The sequence below is a fragment of the Panthera pardus genome, unplaced genomic scaffold (genome assembly GCF_024362965.1).
Source record: "Panthera pardus isolate Hobbes unplaced genomic scaffold, ASM2436296v1 HiC_scaffold_24, whole genome shotgun sequence".
Classification (NCBI taxonomy): Eukaryota; Metazoa; Chordata; class Mammalia; order Carnivora; family Felidae; genus Panthera; species Panthera pardus.
The window spans coordinates 111,699,825-111,707,707 of record NW_026526810.1 but is presented as its reverse complement, the minus strand read 5'-3'; the positions used below and the strand labels follow the sequence as shown (position 1 = coordinate 111,707,707).

The window sequence follows — 7,883 nt, the reverse complement described above, 5'->3', positions numbered from 1 at the left end:
ACGGAAAAGCCTGGAGCCGGTTCCCAGCCTGAGGGGTGACTGTACTGGGGGGGGTCTCTCGGGGGAGGATCTTGGGCCGGTTTTGCTCCGGGTGCTGCCGCCGCCTTCCGGAGCAGCCGAGCTGGGACTCCGCCGCGCTGCTGGGGTAACGTTCTCTCCTCCACCACTCTAGCCCGGCGCAGTGCCCGAGGACCTGCCGGCACTAGAGTTCCAGAGAGGCAGGACTGGGGTAGGGGGGACGGAATTCTGGGTTTCCCAGTAGTTTGGAAGACATTCTCCTCATCCCTCAGCGCTGGGGTGTCAGGTCTCTACGTTGCAACTGGGAGGCTGTAGTACCTACCTTGTTCTCCTAGATGACATGGTGCTTCGTGCAGTTAGGTGGACGATTCTCCAGATTCTCTCGAGTAGATACCGTGTATTCGTTTCGGTGCAGAGGGGGATGAATCATCGTTTGAGGGCCTTTTTTAGACTCTCTCCAGAAAATTGGAGCATAAGCTTGCATATGTTACTAGTTGCCAAGCCAGGAAAATGGTTGGAGAATAATTGCCATTTATTGGGAGGATTTGGTGCGTCACCCTTACTGGAAAAGGGAGAGGTTTTGAGAATAAGGGAAAGAGAACTTCGATTTTTTTGAGTAGCTGCTGTGCACTTTGGTGATTTTTAACCTTTTGAAGATCACGTACCCCCTTGAAGCTTTGTGGAAGGCCAGGGACAATTCTTCTAAAACAATGGGCACACATACATTTGTCATACAATCGGTGAGACACAGAGATTCCGAAGCCCATCTGTGGACATTCTAGGGTCTGTGAACTTAAGGTTAAGAACCCCTATCTTGTATACCGTAAGTGGCTCTTTAATTATGTTACCTTCTTTGACCTTCACGATAACTTGAGTACCCTCCTTTTACATGTGGGGAAGCCGAGGCTCAAACTGTATTCAGAGGTTTGTTCGAGTTTGATTTAATTCCAAAGCCTGTGCTTTTCTTATTGCACAAAGCTGTCCTTGCATTTGAAATCCAAAAAGGTTATTAGGTTAAAAAAAAAAAAAGCTGGCCTTTGCATAGCTCTTAGTATGAAACATAGTGTATTGGTTAACATGAACTTTGGAGTCTGACTAATGGAGCTGGCTCTAAATCCTCGCTCTGCTTCTTACTAGCTGTATGACCTTATCTGTACCTCAGTTTCTTCATCTATAAAGTGGAGATAATCTCAGTCGAACCTGTCTTATAGGGATGTTATCAGAGCTAAATGAATAAAAATGTGAAGTCCCTAGAACAATACCCACCACAAATAAACCCTGTTATTTTCATTGTGCGTCTTCCAACATGTGGTGGTATTTGAATTTTATGCCAATTGTATTTTAATACAATTTGGATAACAATGGGTACACATACCCATTGTTTTGGACCTGAAATGTGTTGATATCCACAAGAACCTTATAAAGTTTTCAGTTCTTGGAAAGTTCAACCGCAGGGTGATTTCTCGTGATTTGTGTATAGGCACAGTTTTCTTCCTTCTTCTCCTTTTTCTTTTGGGCTTGCAGGCATTTAATAGCTTTGTAGTTCACATACCTGACTTTGTAGGCTCCAAATTTTTTATGTTGAAACAGTTTTATCATTGAACCATCTACAGATACTGTATGTGCCTCCTGCTTTACCCCATTTGTGATCACTAAAGGTCCCTAATCTCTTTGAGACAGCTTGTCTGCAAGCTGTCATTCGTGGGTAGAACTGAGAGCTACCACTTTTTCAATGCATTAGAACCTCTTGGTGCTTAGGCAATAACCTTTTTAAGCAAACACGATCAGTTTATTTTAAACATTTGGATACTGATCAGTATTATAGATAGGTTCAGAGGGAAAATTGCAAATAATTAAATAGTAATTTGCAGAAGAACTGACAGAACACTCTCCTGGTAATGTGTACGATGAATATTGGAATCCATGAACAATAACAATTTTTTTAAAAAGCAGTTTGTAATACCTGTTCTGAGAATTTTCTGGTCTCCTTGTTTGTTAATACTTGAGAGGGAGCTGTGTTAGTGAAGGAACACCACAGGGGATGAGAGCATACTTAGAAAAATGTTTTTGTTGAATTGTAATTTTATCGCATTCTGGGATTCTTACAGCCTAAGGTTAAAGTACTGAGATGCTCTATAGCATGTTTTGATGGTGATGGGAGTGGGGAGATGGTGTTGCTTTGTGTTGGGTGGGAGCAGAAAGTAATTGCTTTTGATTACATACTTGTGAGAAAAAGAAATGGTTTTAGTCCTTCTCAGCAGTCAAGAGGGTTGTTTTGTACTTTTCTGCAATCTTGAAAGAATTTTTTAAGGCATTCAACCCACAGTTTTGAACACATAATTGGGCTTGGAATTCATTCCATTCACTAATTGGTCTAACTTACTAATTTAATAACAAATTTCTTTATAAAATTATGGATAATGAAAGATTCCTTTAAAACGCTTGTATTTCAATGTTAGAAAGTTAAAGGTAGATTCACTTTTGTGGCCATCAAGGGAAAAAAATAACGCACAGATATTTTCTTCATTTTCAAGTTACAGTTTTTACGTCTCATGTGATACTGAGTTCTTTCCCCCAGCATTACTTGTTATTAATTATTTTTCTGTTTACTTGGCCGCCTCCTAAAAATATCCCATGTTGTACAGCATCTTCTGCCCCTAAGATACCGATACTGAATTGGGATTGCAAAGATACCTCAGAGGTCCGCTGTATGTTCATTCATTCAGAAGGCACTTAACAAGGGCCTGTTCTGCCCTAGGCAGTGTGCTGGGTACTCTTCAAGAGCTCAGGCCTGTGTTGGAGACAGGCTTGTGAACAGATCAATTATGGTAGGTGGTTCAACAGAGGTATGTAAATTGAACTATTTTATAAGAGTTATTCTGCCTGTTCATTTTTATGGAAGTGGTCCAGGTTGGAGTGCCATTGTGTAATATATATTACACATACCGTTTTAATATTACAACGTACCCTATAACAAATCAGACTTTTCAGTCTGGGTTCATCAGAATGGGTTCTAGTGTATCATTTTACTTTTTAAATGACTTTAGTCATTAAATAGCTTAGGTTTGAATTTCAGTTCTCTTTCTTTGGTTTCTTTTTTGAAGCGTTCATGAATGTTTACCCTTTACTAATTTTCTTTTATACAGTGGTTTTCAAACTTGTGAGGTGGTTAAGCCTGATTGTAGTTCGCGTGTATGTAAATGTGCGCATGCGTCAGTGTGTGCGCACTTGCGCATGTCTGAAGCCTTGATACGGTGTTGAATCACCATGATGTTTTCCTGGTGGAACTCTTGAAGCCTGTTCTACAAATGTGGTTTAATAGAGTGTTCATTTAGTTGTAAGAAACCAAACAGTCACGGTAAACACTAGCCTGAATTGAACAATGCCATACGATTTTAATATGAATTTTTGCCTTGAATAGTTGAATAATTTGCACCATGTTTTTTTTGGAACTTCTAGATGCAGCATCATTTCAGTGCAGTTTGCCTGTTGGTGTTGAGATGCTGGTAGTCAGTATCTGTTCATTGTATTTTCTTTTCGTTATTTTTGGCCAGAGTTCAGGTAAAGGTAATCTAATAATATACAACATAACATTTTCTGCAGGTTCCCCTTGCTCTTATCCAGAGATCTAGCCCAGGTTATTTTAACCCCTCTTTTGTCCACTTAGAGAGGTTCTACTCCAAGGCCACCCCCACCCCCCACCATTGTATGTATGAGCTAGTTTTTCAAGTCTTGCTGAGGAAGGAAACCCAGCTGGGCTGCGTAAATGGTTTATGGAAAAGATTGAAAAGGATTTGAAAACAAGTGTTTTAACCAAGCATTACCTGGATTGGGGTAGGGATTAAAGTGGCATGATCAGAATCCTAGGAAGAATAAGAATATAAAGTGGGAACAAGATGTAATTTTTTAAAAACCACATTTTATTTTGGAATAATCTTAGATTTACAGAGAAGTTGCAAGGATAGAACAGAGTTCCTATATATCTTTCATGTAGCTTTACCCCTAATGTTAACATCTTACATAACCACGGTACATTTGTCACATCTAAGAAATTAACATTGGTACATGTTAACTGAACTACAGCCTTTTTTTTTTTTTTTTGATTTTACAAGTTTTTCCTCTAGTAGCCTTTTTTCTGTTCTAAGATCCAGTCCAGGATACTATATTGTGTTTAGACCATGTGCTGTGCAATTTGGATAAATAGGCTGGGGTTTCCAGTGGCTTTTTCTCTGCCACGCATGTGGATCAGTAATCCCCTCTGACCAGTGCTGAAGAGAGAAAGTCATTGACCATGAGAATAAACAATACTGTATAGGTAGTGTTTTAGTATCCCCTTAATTCCCAAAGCACTGTTAACTCGGTCGAAGAGTTGGCTTTGCTCCCAGGAGGGTGGTATGAAGTTTTCTGAGAAGCTAAGAGCTAATCCTGATTGAGGGGCCCTTCTTGGGCTCCACTAACAGCATGTGCTCCCTTCATAGACTTTACTACATGGAATTATCACCACTTGTTTACTTGACTATCTTCTTTACTAAACCATATGTTTCTAAGGGGTCAGGGACCATCTTACTCATTTTGGAATCCTCAGGGTCCAAAATAAGCTTGGTATATAATAGATTCTTTTTTTTTTATTATTTTTGTTTAGTTTTGAGAGACAGAGACAGACAGAGTGTGAGCGGGGGAGGGGCAGAGAGAGAAGGAGACACAGAATCCGAAGCAGGCTCCAGGCTCTGAGCAAGCTGTCAGCACGGAACCCGATGCAGGATTTGAACCCGTGAACTGTGAGTCATGACCTGAGCTGAAGTCGGATGCTTAACCGACTGAGCCACCCAGGTGCCCCTATGATAGATTCTTAACACACATTTGAAGAAATTAATAAATCCTTGTTTGGTAGCATTGACTATTAGATCAACAGAAGTTTTGTTTTAATACTATGTAAGTGTTGAGTTTCTCCTTCGATTTGAGCCGTCTTAGTTTGCCAATCCTGTGGCTAGTTGAGTTTTTCTTCCTGGAATCTTAAAGAACTATAAAATACTCATTTAAGATTGCTCTTTTTTTTTTTTGATTATGTAAATAAGTTATTTTCTTTAAAAATAACAGAATAGACAGTAGTAGAGGTAGAAATTTTGTTAGCTTTTAAGTGCATGTGTGACAATTCCAGTTTCATCCCACTAGGCTGTAGATCTGGCTGTGTGCCTGCCACTTCATGCACAGTTAATGAAATGACACCTTCCTAGACTTATTGAGGGAGACGGCTTGTCAGATTCAGAGAATTAGTTTAAAATTTTTCCTATTATAGCCAAGATTCAGTGGCCCAGGGTCACCTAAGCATAAAAGCTGCCATGGTATGGGAACACAGGGGCCTGTCCTGATTCTGTGGATCAGGCACAGTAGATTCCGTTTGGTAAATAGAAAAAAAAAAATCACGATTGGAGAGAGTTGTAAATTGAAGCTGCTGTTTTCTTGATGTAGATGAAAGACTGTGATGGGGCATAGATGAGCCAGTTTTTCTATTTTGTTTTTTTCTCCAGACATCCCAGGAAGTTACAAAATGAGCAATGATAAATTGGCCCTTGTTTCCCTGTTTTACTCACATTAGCTTTGAATCCCTTTTTCCCTCCTTTCTCTGAACTATGCTGAGAATGGCAAAGTCTGTTCCAGGGGGCAGTTGAATCTAAACTGTGCTTTTGTATGTACTCTTTATTTCAAGTCTGAAGAACTCTGGTTTGTTTTCAAGAGAATAGTTCAATAGAGAATATCAATATTAAGAGATGTAGAATTACTTTTATGTCTGCCAGCTTAGCCTTTATAAGCCTAACTTTTCTTTTAACCAGTGAATGATAACTTTTTTCAGCCTCCTCTCAGGTGATAGCTTATAAAAGCTTCTCTTTAAAACCAGAAGGGCAAGTAGTTCATTGTCCTTGGCTTAACCTGCAGGTGCATGGTCTGGGTTTTGGAATTTTGTTGTTGTTGTTTTAAGACCCAGCATCAGGGGTCCAGAAGGTTTATGTCAGTTTGAGGAGAGCTGAGGGACTAAAACATTGGCTACATTTAGAAATGCCATTTATTAGGTTAAAGAGTAGGGGGAATCTGTTAAAAGATTAAAAATCTTCCCAAATTCTGCAATAGGCTGTAACTTAAATCCTGCTTGGTAATATGGGAAGTTGAATTTGGAAGAAAGCAATAATAAAACTGAGTAATTAATGAAATAAAGGGAATGCAGGAGCTTAAAAAACTCTTGTTAAAAATTTTTTTTATTACAATATAGTTGACATAAAATATTCTCTTAGTTTTAGATGTACAACATAGTGATTGGACAGTTATATACATTATTTTTTAAAGTTTACTTATTTTGAGAAAGTGAGCACATGTGCACACTCATGCAGGGGAGGGGCAGAGAGAGGGGGAGAGAGACTCCCAAGCAGGCTCCGTGTTGTCTGTGAGGACCCCAGCGAGGGGCCGGGTCTCCAACTACGAGACTAGGACCTGAGCCGAAATCAAGAGTTGGACACGTAACTGACTAAGCCACCCAGGTGCCCCAGACAATTATATGCATAATGAAATGCCTACTACGATTAAGTATAGTTACTATTTGTCACCGTACAAAGTTATTACAGTATTATCGATGATATTCCCTGTGCTGTATTTTTCATCCCTGTGACTTATTTATTTTGTAATAAATACAAAAGAAGTCTGTACCTCTTACTCTCCTTCACCTATGTCACCCATCACCTCACACCCCTCTCCTCTGGCAGCCATCAGTTTGTTCTCTGTACTTACGAGTCTGTTTTTGTTTGTTTATTTTGTTTTGCAGATTGTACATATAAGTGAAACCATGCAGTATTTGCCTTTTTGTGTGTGGCTTATTTCACTTAGCGTGATACCCTCTAGGTCCATCCATGTTGCTGTGAATGGCAAGGTTTCATTCTTTTTCATGGTCGAGTAATATTTCATTCTAAATATACGTGTATATTATATGTATATACATTATATGTATATATTATATATGTCCCATCACATCTTCTTTATTCACTCACCTGTTGATGGACACTTAGGTTGTTTCCATATCTTGGCTATTGTAAATAATGCTGCGGTAAACATAGGAGTGCATGCATCTTTTCAAATTAGTTTTCCTTTTCTTCAGGTAAATACCCACAAGTGAAATTTCTGGGTCATGCGGTGGTTCGATTTTTGATTTTTTGAAGAACCTCCAGACTGTTTTCCACAGTGGCTGCACCAGCTTACATTCCCACCAACGGTGTACAGGATTCCCTTTTGTCCACATGCTCACCAACACTGTTTATTTCTTGTCTTTTTGATACTAGCCATTCTGACTAGTGTGAGGTGATATCTCATTATGGTTTTGATTTCCATTTCCCTGATTAGTGATATTGAGCATCTCTTCATGTGTACTCCTGTTAAATATTTTAACAAGAGATTTTCTTTTGTGAAACTTTTAGAGAAAATTTCTAGAAAAAAATCTTTGCCCTGGTGTTAGGCGAAGATTTTTTAATAGGATACAAAAAACAACCTAAAAGAAGAATGTAGGTAAGATGGATTTCATCAAATTCAAAACTTATTCTTTAATACCATTAAGAAAATGTTAAAAACAAACCACAGAAAATATTTGTCAAACATGTGTCTAGTATATAAAGAACTCTGAAAACAACTAAGTAATAGGACAAACAGTTTGATTTTTAGAAATACAAAAGATTTGGATACCAAAGAAGTGTCACAAATAGCCATTAAGCACATGAAAGCGTACTCAATGCTGTTAGTCCTTAGGGAATTGCAAATCAAAACCACAGTGAGAGGGACGCCTGGGTGACTCAGTTGGTTAAGCGTCCAACTCTTGATTTCGACTCAGG

At 39.0% G+C, this 7,883-nt stretch overlaps 1 protein-coding gene across 7 annotated transcripts in view; it reads left to right on the top strand.

Annotated features, from left to right (window-relative positions):
* The first annotated feature begins 12 nt into the window (after positions 1 to 12).
* The window catches only part of AREL1 (apoptosis resistant E3 ubiquitin protein ligase 1), a 48,268-nt gene continuing 40,397 nt past the window's right edge, over positions 13 to 7,883 (top strand). For 2 of the 7 annotated variants that reach the window (XM_019427162.2, XM_019427157.2), the window contains exon 1: positions 15 to 145. The gene's annotated coding sequence lies outside the window, so the exon portion shown is untranslated. Of the gene's footprint in view, positions 146 to 2,776; positions 2,865 to 7,883 lie in introns of all 7 variants that reach the window. The other 5 variants (XM_019427160.2, XM_053889614.1, XM_019427158.2 and 2 more) reach the window with 5 other exon arrangements.